Source organism: Melospiza melodia, chromosome 12 (assembly GCF_035770615.1).
Source record: "Melospiza melodia melodia isolate bMelMel2 chromosome 12, bMelMel2.pri, whole genome shotgun sequence".
NCBI classification, from domain to species: domain Eukaryota; kingdom Metazoa; phylum Chordata; class Aves; order Passeriformes; family Passerellidae; genus Melospiza; species Melospiza melodia.
The window spans coordinates 22,358,280-22,379,842 of record NC_086205.1 but is presented as its reverse complement, the minus strand read 5'-3'; the positions used below and the strand labels follow the sequence as shown (position 1 = coordinate 22,379,842).

The following is a 21,563-nucleotide window of genomic DNA, read 5'->3' as shown; positions in this document are numbered from 1 at the left end:
TGAAATCCTGATGTCATCATTTGCTTAGATCAAAGATCCAAGACTTCAAATTTTTATTTCCGACACATTAATTCTTGTGACCACAGAGTAAGTTCCCAGTTATCAGCCTCTAAATGAACCTTCAAAATCCTAGAAAAGTAGCATTAGACACTTACTTTCCTGCAATTACCAGGCCTTTTTCATTAAGCCTTTGCATCTTTCCTTTGACATTGTGAGGAACATTAAATTTGGCTGGAAAAATGGGAAGGAGAACTTACACCCACTGAACACAGCCATGCTATATCTCAATATCAATATTGAATTTTCTAAAGAATTGCCAACAACTACAATAATTTTTAAAAAGTAACTAGGATTTTACCTTATTTGGTTTATCAGTTAACATATACATACTACATGCACACATATCATAACATAATATGATGCAAAAAGTAAGCTTCTTTTAATTACCTTGAGAATTGAAAATCTAAGAAAAGAACAGAAGAGGATGGAGTATGTGTAAATTGTTTTGGGTGTTTTTACTACTAAGAAATGGAACTGACAATCAGGATTTAAACATGACCAAAAATGCTACAACCATTTCTCAAGGGAATCAGAAATTAATTTCTTATTCAAATATATGTGTTGAATGTGGGCAACCATGGTTAAAGCAAAGTCCTTCTGGGGGATGCAGAAAACCTGCTTTCTTCAGTGACCTCTGGTCTACAATTTGTTTACACACAGCAAAGAGAAAAACATAATAAAAACCTCTAAAAGTCTCTTTTATTGTACAGGTTTAGTTACAATTACTTTGGGGATGGTAAAAATGTGTCTAGCTTGTCTCTTAAATCTACATTCAAACTATCTCAAAGTTAATCAGAGGTGAGTAATGGCTTAGAAATCTCTTGAATAATAAAGTATAACAACTTATAGCACAAAAACAGCCCTCAAAGACAAGAGTGGGGAGTACTGCACTTCATTGCAAGTAACAGCTGAGTATGTTTTATGATCACTGTAACAACTACCATGCCCTTGAGACTGTGCAATTCTGAATTTCTAATATAATTTGTAGGGGGAAAATTAGGACAAAATGCAGTAACATTTAAAGTACAGTCTCACAGTGTTTTAAAATTTTATGAAGTATAAGGACTAGGTTAATATGAAATGAGTCATGTTTTTAAGAGAGGCAGTAATATACAGATCAGTATCTTAAATCATAACTAAAATAACACTCAACCACTACAAAATAAAAAGAAATCAGAGCAGCTTTTTGCTGGAAAAAGGTCAACAACAATGAAGATTTAACAATACTAGAAAAGGCTGAGAGCACTGCTCATTTCAGGACCAAGAAGTTAAAATACCAGTCTGAGTGACCAGGTAAACACTATTCTTTCTCACTCAACAAATCCATTCCCACCTGAAGTTCATGTCAAATTAATATAAACTCTACTCATATAAACTCTGAGCCTAAAAACCAGACTATTAAACAACATACATCCTTGGTGCAGATCTTCTGATTTCAGAGGTATATCTGCTTTACTTTGTGACAAATATATTACGTTTCACTCCATGATGTCTTTGGGAGTTAACAGAATTGCTCACTACCTCAAAGTGAAGGAGTTACATCCAAGCAAACTCTCTTTGAGCATCATTTTTCCTCACAGGGCAAAGACAGTGGAGTTGCAAAGGTATAAATAAGTGAGGCTGTAATTGATTTACATATTCTTTAGATCCATTTCTACATGCAAACCAATGGAAATCAGCTCAGCTCTCATATCCAAAATTGAGTTTTCAAAGCAAGTGGTTCAAAACATTTTCCCTTTAACTTCTGTACTGAGCACAACAAGAGAGAGAGGCTTTAAATATAGAATTCACACTGGCACTTTATGCATTTAATTCTTAAGGCTAATGCTGAAGGTGCTACTGTTGTACACCTCAACTGTGACAACATAAGATACCAAAACTGCTAAAAAAGAGGTTGTCTGATCAAAGCTGAAGCAGCAAGTTCCAGTCCTTCCCTTCAGGCCTCAGCTCTGCTTTCCATGTGCACAGCTATCAGGAAGCACCAGCAAACCATAAGGATAGCCTGGAAATATGAATTTGCAGCAGTCTGCAACACTAACATTCAGAGATGGAATAAGAAGAATGCCTTTTTCTACAGAAGATTTTAACTTCCCTGGTCCTACACTGCCAAATGGGCTGAAGTAAAATACACCTGACCGTGCAGAGCTGGTCTTGGTTTTTTATTTCTGTTAGTATTGAAACAAACTGCAGAGAGCACCCAAGTGGGGGCAACAGAACCTTGAGCTTGGCTACAGCTCACCCCAAACAGGCTCTTGGCCAAAAGAGGAAGCAACACCAGTTACCAACAGGATGAGCTATGTTACTGCCGAGTCGCACTTCTCACTTCAAAATTAACATGCTGCCCTACTTTCCACAGGACAAAACCAGGTGCAATTGTAATATTTCTGTCAAACAGCATAATGGTCTAGATGTTCCTTAAAAAATGAAAATAATCCACTTGAATAGTAAAAAATAGTTATTCTAAATACACTGTTTGCAGTGTAAGCCTGCTAATGGCAGGTGTGCAGAGAAAAACCACGCCACCTTTAGTCAATTAAAAACGTACTTACCATTGGCAGTGCATTGATATGCAGAAGTTTTCCTTTCGGGTGCCTCTTGCCACAGAAGGGTGATGCTGACAGAAAAATAAGGAGACAAAATAGGAAATGTTAGTATTTATTATCTTGAAACCACAGGTACTGACACCTAAATATTTTGAAAAGCTCAAAACAAAAATCAACATTCCAATGGTATGACTTCCAAAATGGTTACATCCACTGTAAAGCAGTAAAAGAAAAATCTGTTTTCCCAACACATCTTGCACTAAATAACTCAATTTATGTACACAGGTGTGCCCATGAGCCCAAAGAGTTACCAACTCCTGCAGTGACCTCAGTAATTAAAGAAAACAACCAGCTCACACTAATTGCTAGCAATGCTTGACAACATGTAAATAACATAAATCTTCCTAGTGCAAAATTCAAGAGAACTCTTGTCCACCTTTAAAACCCAAACAAAAACATAATCTAAACAAATCCACACTCTCCTACATTTTAGTAATTTTCTTTAGACATCAATAGTAATTTTATGCACCCTACAATAAAATAACTAAGTGTGAGCACACAGCTTTTGATGTCCAAATATGAGGTAACTCCTTCCCCTACAACGTCCATTTTTATTCAGCGGTGACAAATGATTTTTATCCACACTAATAATCCCTGAGTGGTTGCCCTCCATACAAATACTTGCCAGACAACTTTTCTTTAGGACATAATCTAATCACCCACTCAAAGAGCAGGAAGGGTGACAGATGGACATGGGTGACTAATGAAGTATTACCAGACTATTTTTAGATTAAATTCTTTACCAAGCATCTGCAACCTGTGGTCAAAAAACTTTTACTATGAGTAAAGAGTAACTATACTTTGTGGGACTCATGATTAACACAAGGTTCTCACGTGCAACTTTCAAGCTCAACCAGCAGGAAATCGTTCATTATAGAGCCATTTTTGGACCCAGCCCAAAAAAAAAAAAGAAGAAAAGAAAAGAAAATGGCTGCACCATTTGGGCTTATTTTATTCTTAGAAGATCCCACAAGGCAGGCAGTATCACCTTCACAGTGCAAGCAAGAGGCACTGCAGAGGATGCTGAGTAATGCAGGAATGCTGGGAATTGAAAGAATTTGCAAACATGCTCTTATTTCCTTGCTTAGTTGTACTTGTGCTGCAGAAAATATGTAAATAGGCTGAGTGAAACTCCACTTCTCAAGAGGTACAGTACCCTGTGCAAGGCTACTCAGAAAGCTTTTTTCCCACAGCCAGAGCTGCTGATCAGCTGAGAAGAGAAAGATTTAACACCAACTCTATAGACCCCATAAAAACAGTATTTGCTTATAACGAGAGTTTTCTTTAAAACAGCAACCAACCAAGATTCTCTTGAGAACAATCTAAATCGTGGTAAAAGCTGTGTGCAGAGAAAGGCAGAGGAGGACCCTGCTTCTGAGTGCGACGCTTGGTTCGGGTTATTCCATTTGGGAAGGAACATTGCAAACACAAATAAAGGCATGATTGCACAGACATAAACCATTTTCCTCACGGAAAAAAAGGCTTTCTTCAGTGCACACTGCCCAAACTGTCTCCTTCCAACACCTCTTTGCCCTTGTGCAATCTCGAGTGCAGTACTTATCATCGAAGCCAGAGAGGGAAACCTTTCTGCCTGATCCGTGGTAGAGGCTTCTTGTCCTTTGCTTTACATCTAAACAGGGCAGTGACACGGAAAGAAGCTGGAAGCAAAGACTCAAGAGAGCAGAGAATTAGAAAAGAAAGGGTTCACTGACTTCACTTCATTCCTCCTTCAATGTTAACTGGTTGTAGGCTCCAGTTTTAAATAAGGGCGCTTGAAGCGATGTGTAAACATTTAGAAAACTCTGCAATGTCCTTCTTCACAATCAATTGCTGAGTACAAATGCCTCATCAGCAGCTTTTTTTCCTTTCCAAATTTATCTTATTGGATTTTGGCATGTACCTTGAAACAATGCAGGTGACAGTTATAATTTATTGATTTCAGACTATCTCTCACCTTTATATTCCACCACGTTACGGTGATTTAAACAGGTGCCCAGATGCAGTTACAGCTATTCTACGTGACACTTAAAGGACATCTGGTAGATTATTTTTAAGTTGATAAGGCACACCTGGGGAATGCACAGCAGCTTGAGAGTTTGGATCCTTCATCTTGGAGGGGCTGGGAATGGCTCACCGCTGCCTGATGATGTGTTCAGCATCAACTGAAAACTGCTTCACTCAACTTGAAAAGAAGGATTATTTTGATGAACACAGTGTGTGCTCAGACCCAGTGCTTACCAGCCTTGCCTACACCAGTTTTTTCTACACAAAATGACCAGCCTTGCCCACACCAGTTTTTTCTGCACAAAATGATACTACTGATGCCTGTGTCCCTTAGAGATTTGGGGCCAAGCACTTGGTACAACACCCAACACCATCTCCCTGTGAAGAGCATCCTACCCTGCTGGGGTGTACATAGACAGTCACACCCCAGGCCTTAAACCCAGCCTGATGAGTCAGGCAGTTCTCACCTGCAGGGCTAAAACCAAACCACCTTCATCAAAGCAGCAAATACCCTTCCAGGCTGCCTGCACAGATTGGGCTGCTGCTATCAGCCAAGCAATAATCGTGCGGTGCAAAGGAAACCACAGATAAAAACAACCCTGGCACCAGCACAGTGACAGATCTGGTTATAAACACACAGACCAGATGTGCACTGATGTTAGTCCTTACCTGCCTCCAAACACAATCAGTTCAAAGCAAGGATTTCTCTAAATGCTATTTGCAGAAATGTTTAACCATTTCCTTCCACAAATGCTGCTATTGGTGCTACTTTCTCCTTCCTAGACATTACACTGGGTATGTGATATGGTTAAAGCAGTGTTTTTTGCATGAGCTTTGAATTGCTCCTGCTCCCCATGTGAACTTGTGCTTCTTTCTAATCCTCTTAGGATCACACTGTTTAAACTACTTTCTGAGATTTTGGTGCTATTTGAGTTCTAACAACAAATTTAGCCATGAGATGTTGTGCTTTCCGAATCACAGAAGCCTTCTAAGGACATGGTATCTTTTCTTCTAAATTATCCTTGAGTATCCTTCTTTTATCTGAATTCAGTATCTGGAAAAAGTGTCCCAATCAAAGCAGAATTAAAAATAACTAAATCCTGGATATTCCCCTCAGTAACTAGGCTGCAAAAACCATGAGACAATAACTTTAAAAGCCTAAATTGAAAACTAATCACTCCATTGAATCCTTCCTTTCATTTGGTTAACAGGCACATACAAAGCTAATGGTGATTCTACCACTGCTGTGCTTGGAACATAAACAGAGAAAACCAAAGTTATTTCTTTTAATCACAGTTCCACAGTGATGTATGGCAATAATTTTTTTTAAAGCAATTCAGCACGTCTACAACAACATCTGCTTTTCAGATCTGACAGAGAGGCTAAACTGAGACAAATACCAACTCAGAAAATTCAGGAGAAACAAATACATACAAGTGTGTGTGTGGGGAGAAATCAGCACCACAAAGAAGATGTCGTTAAGAAGTGTCATTACTTGAAAGTGGTAGGTAGCAATAGGGTTCCTAGTGACAAAATAACATGCACAGACTGCTCCTGCACTTCACTCTGGGAGCAGGGCGTGGGCGAGGATGTTTTACAGGAAGCACTGAAAGTATGTAAGACCTGCCCAGAGACATATCCACACAAATTCCTAAACTCTACCTGAAACAGCTCTTCTCTGTCAATTGAGAAATTTTTATTTCCTGATCTTTGTTCTTCTACCTTTATTCCATCAGAAATATAGAAAAACCGGATGTAAGCTGACCTTCCAGATGTTTCAAAGAAGAAATGCTTAACTTGTACATTCACATCACATTAAAGCCGCACAACTTTCCACACTTCAGGAACACTCTTACATAGAACAAGCACGTGTATGTCCATGGACATAAGTGAATCAACTGCTAAAACAAAGGGTATCTGAGGGGATAAAGAATAAGAACTGGGCAAGCAGACACCACTATTCTGGAGAAAAGTTCATCCAGATACAGAACCCACTCATTGCAAACCCACAGATTCACTGTGCAATTCACAGGACAAGTCAGACCGGGGCAAAAGAATACTGCAGAAATTTAAACACCAATTTCTGTAACAGTCAAAAACTGAGGCAATCACAGAAAATAGCTCATAGCCAACTGAAAGGGAAGGAAGCTGAATTGCTGGAGAGGAAACCAACTCAGCCAGCTCCATTAAAAACCCATAATGCACCCCAGTAATCTTGTCAGTACCAATCAGCTGGTAGGAAGGCAAGCAGCACTGCAGCACCATTTCACTTGCAAGCATTTAAATGAAATTCATTAGCAAGTAATCCAATTCACATAAACTGGAAGTTAGAAGGTCCTAGAGAATGAAGTTAAACCCAGTCTAGACTGGGAAAGAGTATAAAGAGTTATTACCCAAAGCACTCTTATGCCAAAGAACCTTAGAGCACCCACAAAACCCCACCTGCTACCAGTAGGATGGGGGCCCACCAGTGAAAATTCAAGGTATTTTCCAATTTATGGAGTTTTTCTTCCAAAAATAGCGGACATGATGACTACTGACATATTGATCAAAACAGCAGCATATTGACAAATATTTTTATGTGTTTTTAATCTAGAACTGAGTTTTAAATTTAAATTCATCACTGGAATATTAATCAGCTAAAATAGCTTGCCAAACTGGATGCTCTCAGCAGGCACACTTCAAATAGGAAAGAGAAAAACATTTTTCCTTCTCTAAAAAAAAATAAAAGAATAAAAAGCTGATGTGTAACAATTAGGGGCCACTGTTATTACAGATTTCAAATACATACTTAAAACACCGAACCAAGACACAAAAAACCCCAAGAACACAAAACAAAACAAAAAACAATTAAAAAAAAATCAGAATATTTTTTTCCCATTCCTCAGAGCAAGAACAGACATATTTCCCATATATTAACTCAGTCTTCTGCAGCTCACTAAATGAACTCAGCTGCACTGGTGGGTGAGAACCCTTCCATTCTCCACTCAGAACTCAGACCCAGTGAACTCAGATGAGCCTTCAGAGCTGAAGGAAGGTCACAGCTGCTTTTGCCAACATGGAAATGTACTTGCAGGGAACTCATAGATGCAAGGTTAGAAGGATTTTTAAACTGGTCTCCAATGCAGGATATGGAACAAAGCTCAAACTGCTTTCCTGGGAAAATCACCTTCTTCTGCTAACAGTGCCTGCCTCATCTATGTTTTTAGACAGATACTGTCTTTCAGATACTGTGTTTCAGAACAATATATTCTTCTGGTCTGGGATTCACAGTAGCCGTGCAGAAGAGCTTATCTAGATTATAGAAAGCCTAATTTACTGAATTAATTAAAATTCTGTCTCAAATATGCCATGTCTTGGTGAGGTGGGACACACATTTTACACAGACATCACATTTGGAACTAGGCTCAAAATGTTTACATAAGGAAATCTCCCAAAACAACAGAAGGACTTGACAATATTGCTATTATCTTCAACCTCAGTGCGTGTGGGAGCACTGGCTGGGTTTCCCTCCGTGTTGGTACCACTACCACCTTTAGCTCTTTGGGCACCCACAAGTCAAACAGGGCATTCTTTCAAAGACACAGCCCAGATGTCCATTTGCTGCCAGGCCAAGCTGAGGAGCTGCCGAGGACCTTCAGACAATGCAGAGGGGCTTGGTGTGTGCTGCAGGAGGTGTTTGCAGACAGCCTGACGTCAACAGGCTGGAGCTGTGGCCGCTGACCCTGAACGCCGCGCACGCCCAGCGCTGCTCAAGTGACTCTCCCTGTCTGAGGACACAGCAGGAAGCCTGGCTGCCTTCTGGCTGCCCACTGCAGCAGTCATTCCCAGGGTACCTGCCCTTGCAGCAAAGGGTCAGGGTTAAATACAAAAATACAAATATTCCAAAATGGTCTTAAAAATCTGCCTTGCTCGCGATATTGGGTGATGGTGATAGCACAGAGGCTGAGGAGTTAGGATCCAAGAATTAGGATCCAAGAATTAGGATCCAAGAATCCTTTAAAATAGCCCTCAAAATTATAAGTTACTTTTAAAACTCAAAAGCACTTAAAAATCCACAGGTATGGAAAACTGAAAACTTTAAGTCATACCAGAGGCCCAAAAGCAAAATTTGTGGTGGAGCTTGTGCTCATACACTCCAGGTGTTCCTGGGATACAGCTCCACTAAAATAAGGTGTTTATAATAATGGGTTACAGATTCTTCCTAGAATTATTATTACTGTTATTATTTTGTGCAAAGCCAGAGAAAAACATAAGCCTCTCACACTGCCAAAAAAAGGGTAACACTGAATACCCTGAAATCATCAATTAAATGCATCAAGGAATAATTTCTTTCTTTTTATTTTATTTTTCAAAAACACTGGTCAACAAAAGCTGCTGCACTTCTGCTTACAGTGCCCTCTCATTCATTCAGGAACTTCCATAACTGAGCGACAACTGAAGCACAATGTACTGAGGCAGTTGTATCACCTTTCCAAACTACTACTGTGTCTGGGTCATATTTTCACACAAATAACCTGGAGATGAAGCTCCTCCTGTACAGGTAAACCAGACTAAGAAGCAGACATGTTGCCCAAGACCAAGCAACACAAGGATTTTTTTATCCTTTTTCCAGATCTTCACACCATGCCCCCAGCAGACAATACCATCTTTCCTACAACCTTTGGCCTCTGCTCTTTCCATGTCTCCATCACTTCTCCAACAGAGCAATTTTGCAACCTCACGTGAGGGCTCTGCTTCACAAAGAGTTAAAACCTACCTGGAGAGGGCTGCCCTTGCTCATGCACTGCTTACCCAGCCATCCCTGCTAAAAGGACAACTTACTCTTACACAGCAGCTACTGAGCTGTGACAAATTGCAGAGCAGGGAACGGGAGAAAAGCCTGTGCTGCTCATTAGCACAGAGGCTTTCCTGCCCCTGAGAAGGGAAACCTTCCCTGCAGCAGGGGCTCAAGTCACACGAGGCAGAGGGACAGCACACTCATTCCCAAAGGAGAGCTCAGAGGTGTGAGGCTTTGGTTTAGTTCTAAGCTCAAGTCCCATCCTAGCTAAGATCTGACTGCTATTGCATGGAGAGACCTCAGTTTACCCTCATCTACCCTCTCCCAGCTGAGTGTTCTCAACACTTCCTCTCCTCTAAAAACAAAATTAAGTTTTCTTCCACTCAGCTCTTGAAGCATCGCACTGCAGGGTCAGAGGAGGACAGAACTGGCTCAAGAAAGGAAGAGGAACAGCCCTGAAAGTGAAGAAATGCAGAAGCAGCACTGCCCTATAGCTCCACCACCAAAATACATGTTTCCAAAGGATGTCTGGACAGAGAAAGGGAGCCCAGCACAAAAAGCTGGAATTATGTACTAGGTACAAGCTATACCACAAACAGCACAGGCACCAACTGTGTAAAACAGGTATCTGTTGTTCTGCTGTCTTTCCAAACCATTTGGATACCAGAGCTGTTTGTCTGTCACACTGACTGAAAAGCAAAATAGCTGCATCAATATTAGACTTGTACATGGAGTAAGAGACACCAAAACCTGTCCCAGAGAATAAGGAGCTTACAGTACAGAGAAACATAGCAAAATATTTACTTTAGCACTATGGTCAAGGAAAACAGCATCTATTAAATAAATGGACTAAAGTCATTAATCAGCAGCAGCATATTAAACTAATATAATCATGCCACTTGTCCTTTGTTGTTTTTTTTTCTTAACAACAAAACTTAAGCATGACCAAGGAAAACATGCATTTGATTCATCAAAGACAACATATTCAAAAGATCTGAGACTTCAGGAAACAAAACCACAGCAGAGAGGTTTTACAAAGATCATCAACTAGGCCATGATTAATTGGTAACAACCTAACAGTGCCCTTATTCAAGCCTCTCCCAAGCAGTAAAGAGGGTTTAGCTGTATATATACACTTGAACTAATAAACTATGTACTTCCAGGACAGACCTAGGTGGTATATCCTGAAAAAAAAAAAAAAAAAAACCAAAAAAAACCTCCTAAAAATACTGTTTTGTTAGCATTTCAATTATGTTGGTTTTCCCGCTTGTAGGAAAAGGTTTTTCCCTATTGAAAATGAGTATAAAAAACCCTAAGCAAACTTATTTTGTTGCCAAAATGAGTGAAGTCAATATTTTTGTTTCACTGCAAGTATTTTCTGTTGGATTTCCTACAGTCATTGCAGCTGTACAGCTCAATTTATGTCCCTTTGAACTTACGTGTTACACATACAGAGCAGCACACAGCAGGTGTTTATCCTACCAACAAGTGAAAGTGGGATTAGATAACCTATTACACCGCTTCACAAACAATTTAAAAAGCAGAAAAAAGAATGCTGATGTTAGTTAAGGGATCAGTCTCAAGTACAGCTATGTAACATCACCGACAGGAGAAAAAATCAGCAATTTCAGAGGAGCAAATGTTAAGGGCAAGAGAAGACTGAGGTTTGTGTGGTAAAGACTGGGTAGCTGCAAATACATATTAAATAACCAGGAAAAGCTTGCCCATAACAAAATCCTGCAGCTGAAGACAAGTTAAGAGAAACTCTCGGTGCCGTGGGGCTTCTGTTATTTTAAACAAGAGCAGTAAGGACTCTGGAAGGAGTAATTCTGCCTAAGGAGAAAGATTAGTGTTTAGTGTTTGATCTAACAGGGCTTTTCCCTTTCTTTACTTTTTGATTCTTATCTTGATTGTTTCACACCAGGAATCTGAAACTGGCTGAGCTGTGCATCCTGCAAATCTCGTTCAAACTGGAATAGGCCGGGGATAGGATTTCACCGGTTGGGAATTTCATTTACAGAACTCTGCCTCTGCAGTCACCTACAGAATTCTCATTCTCTGTAACTGCTGTCAGGGCTTCATGAAACCAGTGGGTTTGGGACTTTTCGTCTATTTTTTAAGTCAACTCACATTTATCAATGTGATCTACTAGACTGGTCTGAGAAAGTAACAAACTCAATACCTTCTTGGTCTTTGGGAAAAAAAAAAAGTTCTTTAATCTTTTGCCTTGTTAAAGATGGAAAATTTACCCACATCTTTGTATTAAAATATGCCAGGTAAGTATCACCACTGAAAAGATTTGCTCCTGATGTGGTTTTTGCTGCTCTGATACACATTCACTAAAGCATCCACAGACCAGCTCAGTTTTCATTTTTAAAAGGAAAAAAAGTGATGAATGTTTATGAACCTAAAAAAAAAAAAAAAAAAAAAAAAAAAAAAAAAAAGGCAAAAAAAATCCCCCAGCTATGCCTCTATTTTCCATTTGAACCTACAGATATTTAGTTCTTTTTACTGACGGAGAACAAACAGAAGCCTGTAAATTTTGCTGCTTTCTGTTGTGATCATGCTAACATACACTGGTTATCCAAGGAAGCAAGTGACAAACGCTCAGGGGAGGATTACTGAACACACTTGTCAAAAATACTCCACCTAGCAGAAGTATTTCCCCTCAGTGTCAAACACCAAATATTGGGGTCTGGTTCATCTCCAAACAGAACACTGTAGATATTATTTCAGCCACACCTAGTCAAGGGCTTTTCTTCCCTGTTTTTTTTGAGGATACTTTCATGCCATACTTTTCCAAGTCAGTGGTAGAATGCTGAAATGGAACAATATGAGGTATTTAGCACTAATAAACACACAGACCCTATGCAGCACAGAGTAATAAATGCACAGGACTTGGCAGCCCAATAATGATGCACCAAGAAGTAATAAAAGCCCAGGTTTACAAGCTGCTGCACTTCAGAAGAGACTGTTTACTGTATCAGATAAAAACAAGGTTCAATACATATATTTTTTTATTGTATGACAGTACAGCTGCAATCATTTATCAGACTTTTTCTTGTGTCTTATCTTTCTTATCACTGCCTAAGGAACAAGCAAAACCTTGGAATTATAAAAGCATCTCAAACACTAGCACTTCTGACCCATTTAACATATCCCCTTCTTTTTTTACACTAACTTTACCCAGAAATAAATCCACTTGCCATATTCTCCCAGGAATACTACTACTGGACTGATTTTGACACCTTTTCAGAGAAGTCTCACTGACCCTCCTTGTCACAAGCTGGGTGTGCTCGCCACCTACACACTGGCACTGCCTCTCCCACAAAAACAAAAAGGATGCAGTTTTGCTAGCAGCATCTGCAGACTAAACAAGCTCCATTTAAGAGCAATTAGCACTATTTGTTCTTTGGTCAAGTTAAGATAATTTCCATGGGGCATTTTTAGCTTATCCATTAATTCAGATTCAGAAAACTTTACTAGTTTTATCTTTCTGTTCCTAATATCTTCCCATAAAGCAGTAAAAATCAAACTACACTCATTTACTTTAGCCTGCACATGAAGAGGTAATTTTTATAACTGAAAAATTCTTAACTGACTTGAACAACTGCCAGTCCTCAAAACAACACTTGCCAAACATTCTTACCAAATTTTGAAGAGAGTGTTTGCCAGAGACCATCCATGGGCTCACAGGGCAAAGCTGAGTGTGGATGAAGGGAGGCAGCCACAGGGAAGTGCAAATAATCCATGCCAGAGAAGCAGCACCGTGTGAAGTGTCAGTAACACATGGATGGAAGTGATCTACAAAGCCTCCCATCACTGCATGGAATTCCTCTGTCCCAGCACAAGCTGCAGAGCCATACAGGGTAAGATAAGGAAATAACCCTGGATTCCAGCAACATGCTGCAATGGAACACTGCAGCAGCCTCTCCTGTCGGGTAGGACTCCATACTGCAGGGCCAATCTGATTTCACATGTAACTCTCCATGTACAAACATGTCACATCCCTCATGTGACACGCTTTAAGAAGAGAGGTGTACTTGCCAAGCACTGAAGCCAACATCTGCGTTTTTCTTGACTAACAAACCAGAGAGACTCCTGCTCACCCTCAGTCACCAGCAGACTTGACCTGGTGAGGTCATTTCAGCAGTCCTATCTCAGGCACTCCACCCAAACCCTCCTGAGGATTTCATTTTTCTCTTTTAAATTAACCAGATCTCTTGCAAACAAAAACTGTGGGCACTGCCCAAGATGATGAGGAGCTGAGCTGCTCATGGCCAGAGAGACCCAAAAAGCCAGAACTGAGGTAGGGCGAACTTAAAAATTCTGGTAAAGAAGATGGACACATCCATGACATTATTATTAAATATGTTTAGAATTAAGGAAGATTAAAATAGAAATCCCTACAGATACCACATAGTAAGTTTTAAACCCTGCTGCTTACTATTTTAACCAAGTAGAACAAAACACAACCAAATGGTGGTGCCTAAAGAGAACGGGAGGGCTGTGTCTCCTGCCATGAGTGCTGCTGCCTCACAGCATCAGGGAAGCAAAGAAAGAATACTACAGAAGCTTTTCTGTTTATTCCATTCAAAAACAGGCAGTTATTTTCATATTTGCAAAGAATTTCTGTTTAAAAAAGAAGATGAGTAAAAAATCCTTTTGCAATTCTTTAACTGAAATTCTTCAGTGTTTTGATGACAGAACCCACTGCAGATATAGATACTATAGAAATATCATGTCAAAACTGAGTTCAGATTTTAATTTGAAATTCAATTTAAAATTTTGGCAACCTGCACCAAAACCTGATTGATGCCACTAGAAAAAATATCAGACAAATGAAATAATCAAGCAATATTTACAGTTTGAAGAAAACTAAGCAATCAGTGGAACTGCTGGAAATCACAGGCAGAGTGTTCATGAACTAAAAGTGTTAAGTGGCCAGTTTTTACAGAGGCACAGAAATTATTTTTAATACCACAACTATTTTGCATTCAAGTGGCTTCAGTGCTTCGCATGTGCTCCAGACACACAAGGATAAGAAATTTATCTGCCAGTTATGAGACTACAAGCCCCCACTAATTCCAAAATACTGAACAAGAAAATCAGTTCATTTCACTTCTGTCAAAAAAGCACTTCTCCCTAATTTGAAATGCAGAAGTCTCCCTCTTTTATCCAGTACACTGCAACAGTAAAGCAAGTGAAGATTTTGTGTATTAGATACACGCCTTCCTCTAAATGCAGTTTGACACAATTAATTAGAAACACGCTATTCATCAACATGCAACTTCCTAAAAAGTCATAAAACCTCAAATAATTTGTATAAATAAAGGTTATGTGCTTTAACAAAAGCAGAGCAAAGCAGTAAATCAGCCTGATTAGCAAAATAAATACCACTTCTACTACAACAATTCAATCTTAGTAGCAAATCAAACATTTTAATAGATTGCAGCACAGTTATTTTCTCGACAAAGTTTGATTTCTCTAAATCCAAAGCAAAATTACAATCAATTACTTCAAACAAGGGCTTCTACCTGTTGATTAAATTGTCTTCCCTTCGATCCACCCTGGGCTTAGCAGGCATTTCTTCTGGTATTAAATAGTCAAAGGTGTAAATTAAAGACTAAAAGAGCTCCTTAAAACAACATCTATAATCAGCCTTGATGTTCACTACTTTCAAAAGAAAAAGATTTTGAATAGGGCAGCACTGGGTAGTCCCTTTGTCTCTGGATGGAAGTGACTGAAAATAGATCCAAGGAAAACCCTAGCAAGCCCTAACCCACATCCTGAGGTGCTTGGTGCTCCTTTGGAGGTAGGAAAGTGAGCACCAAACAAACAAATAAAGGAAATTCAATCATTCAGTCCTGGGTGGGATGGTTCTTGTTTGTTTTTTTAAGCTTAGCTTTACCACTCAATTCAAAACCAGCAAATGTATTGAAATAAACCACAAAGCTGTATCCAGACTACAGTAATCTTCAGGTAATTACACTGAGAAAGAAAGAATAAGAGGGCAGTTGCCACAGGAAGTCACCTATATTAATTGTGCCTGCAATTAATTTTGAATTAAGTATGCATTCAAAACTAAGTTTTTACACTTCACTTCTGTAATTCACTCCAGCAGTGCCACACTGGCTCTTGCTTCTGCAGGGAAGCATTCCCCACAAGTTCACTGTGGGCATCATAAAATCTCAGCTCATTGATAATTAACTTGTACATCTCATCCAGAAGTTCCTTTACAGTGCCTCCTCTGTATCCTTTCTGGAACATCAGTGAGAAACACCAAAGACTGGACCAAGAGGGCTGATTTTAACTACAAGCCATGTCAGAGGAATAATAAAGTTGTTCCCATTTGCACAGTAGCAAATAAGGAATCAATAACATAAAATACATACATTATAAAAGAATAAACCTCAGAAACACTTTCTGAATTTAGATTTCACTGTCTTTACACACTTCAAAAACATGAAAGGCCCTGAAAGATCAATACAACCCATAGGAATCTAAGGTGCAGAAATCCATAATTCGATTTTTTTTTTAATATGGTAAATTGTACAGTAGCAAAGACTGAGATAAATCAAAGAGATCTCCATACAAGAAACAAAAGAGGTTATAAATCCAGAATTTATAAACTTCCCATATCCTCAAATAGGGAATGTGGTGCAAAGAATTTATTACAGAACTTGTTTTCTAGTGGGCATTCAGGTATTTCTTATTTCAAATAAAAACTTCTATAAAGTAACATGATCTCTAAGGATTTATCTCTGGGCTTTCTCCCCCACAATATTGTTAATTTTTAATGAGCTTTCTGAAAATTCCCTTTGCACTGAATCTCACTGGCTGGGGATGCCAAAGGACCCTTTGATCAGCAGACACAACCCTTTTGCTAGTTTTGGAGGGATTTTACTCATGGAAACTACAAAAAATTCTTTTGATCACGGCACCAAAACTCAGATTTCAGATCACTGCTGGTTCGGAGCCATCGGGGTTGGTGTTCTGCAGAGTCATTCCTGCATGGAGCAGCTGGGCTCAGGCTGGAGTCCCCGAGCAGAGAGGGCACTGAAGGGTCTGGGAGCCTGGAATGGCATTTAATTGTCACCCTGGCTCCATCAGCATCCTGCCTGATTCACTTTGATCCAGCTCAGTGCCTGAGAAATTCCCAAACAAGGCAGGATGGATCTGCCAAGCCCTGCTGGAACATCCACACCACAAGGACACTTGCTGGACTGTTTCTAAGAATGGGACACCATTTGGGAGAGCTAAGAAAACAACTCATTAGAGCACCAGGAGAAAATCCTTTTCTCCCAGGACACTGCTGTGCCATGGAATAGAAAATGCTATTAAACAAAAATGATCAACTGCAAACAAACAGGAATAATTTGCTGAAGAAAAAAATATCTCGCAGCTAAGAGACAATATGAATTACCATATGCAGACAGCTAGGATGCCAAAGGAGCAGGGGCCTCACTGCCCAAAAAATAAATCAGCAAATGCAGAAAGATGGTTAGTGACTATGTTTTGATTTTAGCAATAGAAATCTAAAATAATCCAAAATTGAGGATGTAATTGCCAAAAGGAAGAAACAAACAACACAGAAAAAGAATAATCAAGACCGGAGAAAAACAGATTATCAAAGGCACCTGCTATCACAAGAATAGAAATGAGATCTTCAGAAGCCCTGAAGGCCCCCTTGCAGAAAAGAAACAAGAAAAAGCATAAAAACCCCAAGAAAGTGATCATTACTGATTTGATCATTTTAGCATACAAACAGAGATGTACTAGGGAGGGTAGAGACTGCCAAGGGGAACAAAACCCAGAAAGGTGGGGCGGGGGGTATATTCCTGTATTCCTCTTGCCTATGCCATGCCAGACACATTCCCCTTTTTCCCACTGCATCCAAACCCCTGCAACCTGTTGGCTCTGCATTGCTCCCACACTGCCAGAGCACAGAGCTCCAGGGAAACACGGGCAAGGGGGAGTGAACACCTCAGAGACACTAAAGCATCATCTCCTCAAAGCTCTCCCTGCCTGCTCTGGCCATGGCCTCGGCCCTGAGACAGCATCATTGCTGTTATTGCTGTTATTTATTCCCTCAGAGCAGCAAACACTGCCCATCCAGACAAAGCTCTCTGTGCTTTCCTGCTCTGATCAGAGATGTTCCTCCATCCCTCACCCCTGGCCCACACACTACAGAGCACTTCAGGGCCTCTCTCAGAAATTGCACTCCCAGAATATGGGCTGATAAACACACCGAATGCACAATGCACTTCACTCCCACATATTAATTATGTACCTCTAAATCCTAATGATTTCTCTAATAATTTTCTCACAGAGTTTACAATTCCCACAAAAGGAAGATCCCCTTTGATGTCTGAGCATTGTTCTGTAGGTATCAGAGACACAGTGTAAATATTGTTTTACAACAAACAGAAATTCTATAAGTTTCTACTCATTTGCAAGATGATCAAAACAAGTGAGAAGTTCTAAGGAGAGAACTTTATTTTGTTCATTCACCCCCTGCATCTACCAGCTCCTTGAGCTCCTGCAGGAGCTCCTTAAGCCTTTGGAGAAACCAGAAGATCCTGCTGGGAAGGGATAGGGAGAGTGCACATTATTTAATAACCAGAAACTATGTATGTATGAGAGACCTTTCTGGTTTTATTTTTGGCACAACTTATCTGCTGGTAGAAAGACTGTATTTTAACACTGAGAGGAATGTAATGGGAAATTTATTTTAAGAATACAGTTCTAGCAGGTCATAAAGATTGTATCATTATCCTCCTTGGACAGTAATTGGCAATAAGAATACATGCTCTTCTTTTAGTTTTTGTTCATTTGAGGAGTTGAAAGAGAAATGCTGTTCATCCAACATGCTGTTTATTTAATATTCAGCTTTCCTGAACTCCTCTTATGCAAAGCACAAATGCTGACGATCAATTATTTCAGTAATCATAATTCAAGCTCAAATTTTACACTCTGTAAACACATTATCATGACCACCACATTATGCATTTGAAAAATTTCAGTTGCAGCAACCCATAAAAATGAGCCCACTGCATTAGGTTTACAGTAAAATTCTGTTCTGGCTAGACATACAAGGGGTTTTTTCATAACAGTAAAATGAATGAAGCACACATAAATGCTGAGTATTTTTCTATGCAGTGTACAAATGCACACATTCATACACAAACAGTCACGGCACTTGTTTCAAATATTGAATAAAAGTGAAAAATATTTATACTTGTCACTAACAAGAAGTTATTTCAAATACTGGATTTTATGGTTTTAAAATTAAATTATTGGGTACGATAGAGAAGTCAGAGGAGAGCTGCTGTCAGTTTTGCAGGAAGATTTCCTATAAACTTCATCAGGTTGACAAGAACTAAGTTTTCCCAAAGCAACCGGTAGCTCTTTGGAAGCAATCTAGAACGCCCTCACACTCAGTGGGTGGCCTAATACATCCTGAAATGTAAGTCTATAATTAAATAAAAATTTGCAAAATTCAGTTTAGACTTCTTATGGGAACGCTTAATGCACATATAATTGGGGTGTAACACACTCTGCATTACATTTCACTGATAAACCACAACTTTTCAAATCAGCGTTTCATGGAAATGCTTCGAAAATAGTTTGACGTTTAATGCTGCAAATAATAGTAAAAGGCTAAGCAGGGGAAAAGTGGGGCTGCTGCTGAAGGAGGTGGATGATTTAGTGGCAGCAGATGGGAGATAAGGCTGAGGTTCCTATCAGGGATTATTTGATCTTGACCCACGGGACCAGATGGGCTGTGTCCAAGGGTGCAGGGAACCAAGGTCACAGCAAGGCCACCACTGTCGTGTCAGAAAGCTCATGGAGATGGAGGGGTCCTCAATGGCTACAGAAAGGCAGGTTTTCTGCCACCCTCAAATGAAAAGGGAGAGCAGCAGAGGGTATTACCACAATTTATACCCCACAATATGGACCCATCCAGTCTGGGATGTGGCCAGAGGGATGAATGACCACCAGAGGGGTGGAAACACAGCTGGGCTCCAAACACAGCAATTAATGTGTCCTTCAGCAACTGAGAGGAGGCCACAAAGGTGTTTAGAAGACTGGAACACCTCTGCTATGAAGCTATATTGAGAGAACTGGAGAAGAAAAAGCTTCAGAGAAACCTTAGAGCACCTTCCAGTACCTAAAGGGGACCTCCAAAAAAAAGACAGGGATTTTGCACAAGGGCACGTAGTGACAGGGAAAGAGGGAATGGCTTTAAATGGAGGGCAGTTTAGATTGGATCTGAGGAAGAAATTGTTTACTGTGAGGGGACATTGGAACAGGTTTCCCAGAGAAGATATGGGTGCCCCATCCCTGGAATTGTTCCAGGCAGAGTCCAAGTCAGAACGAGAATGTCCCTTCCAGCACAAACCATTCTGTGGTGACCAGGAGATGCCTGGGATACTGCAGCCATCCCTCCTGGGACCTGACCTATCCAGTGACTCCACCAGTGACCCAGAGGAAGCCCAGGAATGCACTCTCATCAAGCCTGCAGGTAACACCAGTCTGGGGGCAACCAGCAGCTACTGAAACCTGCCTGAAAGCAGGGCTGGCATCCAGAGAGAGCAGGAACCCTCTGGAATTCTGCAAGGACCAATGCAGGGTGTGGCTCCAGGGAGGGAAGAGCCCTTCCATCAAATCCAGGCTGAGAAGAACCTGTGGGTCATGGCCAAGCAGCAGCCAGTGGTGCTGTGTGCTCTTGGACATTTTGTGTCCTACAATGGTTTATTCTGTCTATTCACTGCTGTTGGGATATTTGACTTTGAAACCTTAATAACACGGTTTCAGCAGTTCTTTTATGAAATAAACCCTGGTAAAAATAAAAACAATGGCAGCACATCCATGTCCAGCAGGTACTGCTGTGGATTTTTTGTTCCCAAAATGTGCACTTTGTCTTGAGAGAGCCAGTGCACAGCCTTCAGCAAAACAACTTAAAATTGTGATTTCTGCGTCTATAATTAAGCCACAATTGGCACTTTAAGGGGCACATTCTACAGTTCATGCTGCTAAAATAAATACTGTGTGCATGAAAAACTGCCACATGATGAGTGCAATGAGCATCTATGCTTATTTGCCAAAGGAGCTCCTTGAGTTTGTATTTAATTCCAATTCGTTATCGAGCATCTTAAAAGTCAAGCAATTGCAAAGTCCCATAAATATATGTGACTATTTGAGTTTGCATTAATACAGTACTTAACATGCAAAACCAAATTAATTTATTTCCACATGCAAAAACCAGAACAGGTTGGAGAGGCAACACACACTCACACAGGCTTGGAACTGAGCAAAGTGTTACAAATTTACTGGAAAAATTGTATACTGGGCATATGTAATAGGCAATTTGTTAGCACATAATTGCTATTTCTAACCTAAACCAAGGCAAGTCTATCCAAGAAGCATGTTCATATAAACACTGTATTTTATATATATGCATATAGGCACAAACACTCTTAAATATTTTATATAGAAGCACATTTTTGAAAAATGAAAAGCAAAGCATGGTGGGGACATAAAGAGCCCAGCTTCATTTCCCCTAAACACCAGGGGAGCTAAACACGTGCACCCACACTGTAACCAATGCTACCCCCAATTATCTCTGCCAGGAAAAAGAACAGCAGCTGCACAGAAAGCTGGAGATTTAAATGTGAACATCTAAGGGGAGAAAAAAGAGGCAACAAACTTTAAAATGACTGTCTTCCCAAGCTGGAACACCAGCCCGACCTTCATCCCATCCTACCTTGCCAGGATTCAAATATGTAACATTCACCACACATGGGACACATTTTAATTGTATGGTGACATATTCTAATTATGTAAGCACAAGGCTTCTAATCAAACCTAGATAAAAATCAGAGTTGTTAAAAGCAATTCTCTTAAAAATTAAGGTTTAAACCACATCCTGAGGTTAAAATTTAATTTGGCAGGGTGATGCTTACAGTGCTCCTAGAATTTTGAAATAGTTGCAAAATTCTTCCCTTTAGCTAAGTATCTGCTTAGTACAGAACTTCTTCCTACAATGAAATTCAATCTCCTAACACAAAAATATGAGAAAAATATCATAAACATTCACAAACCAAGGTCAA

At 39.9% G+C, this 21,563-nt stretch overlaps 1 protein-coding gene across 5 annotated transcripts in view; it reads right to left on the bottom strand.

Moving 5' to 3' along the window:
- The window catches only part of TBL1XR1 (TBL1X/Y related 1), a 108,625-nt gene that overhangs the window by 58,911 nt on the left and 28,151 nt on the right, over positions 1-21,563 (bottom strand). For all 5 annotated transcript variants that reach the window (XM_063167286.1, XM_063167287.1, XM_063167291.1 and 2 more), the window contains exon 2: positions 2,610-2,674. The gene's annotated coding sequence lies outside the window, so the exon portion shown is untranslated. The remainder of the gene's footprint in view (positions 1-2,609; positions 2,675-21,563) is intronic.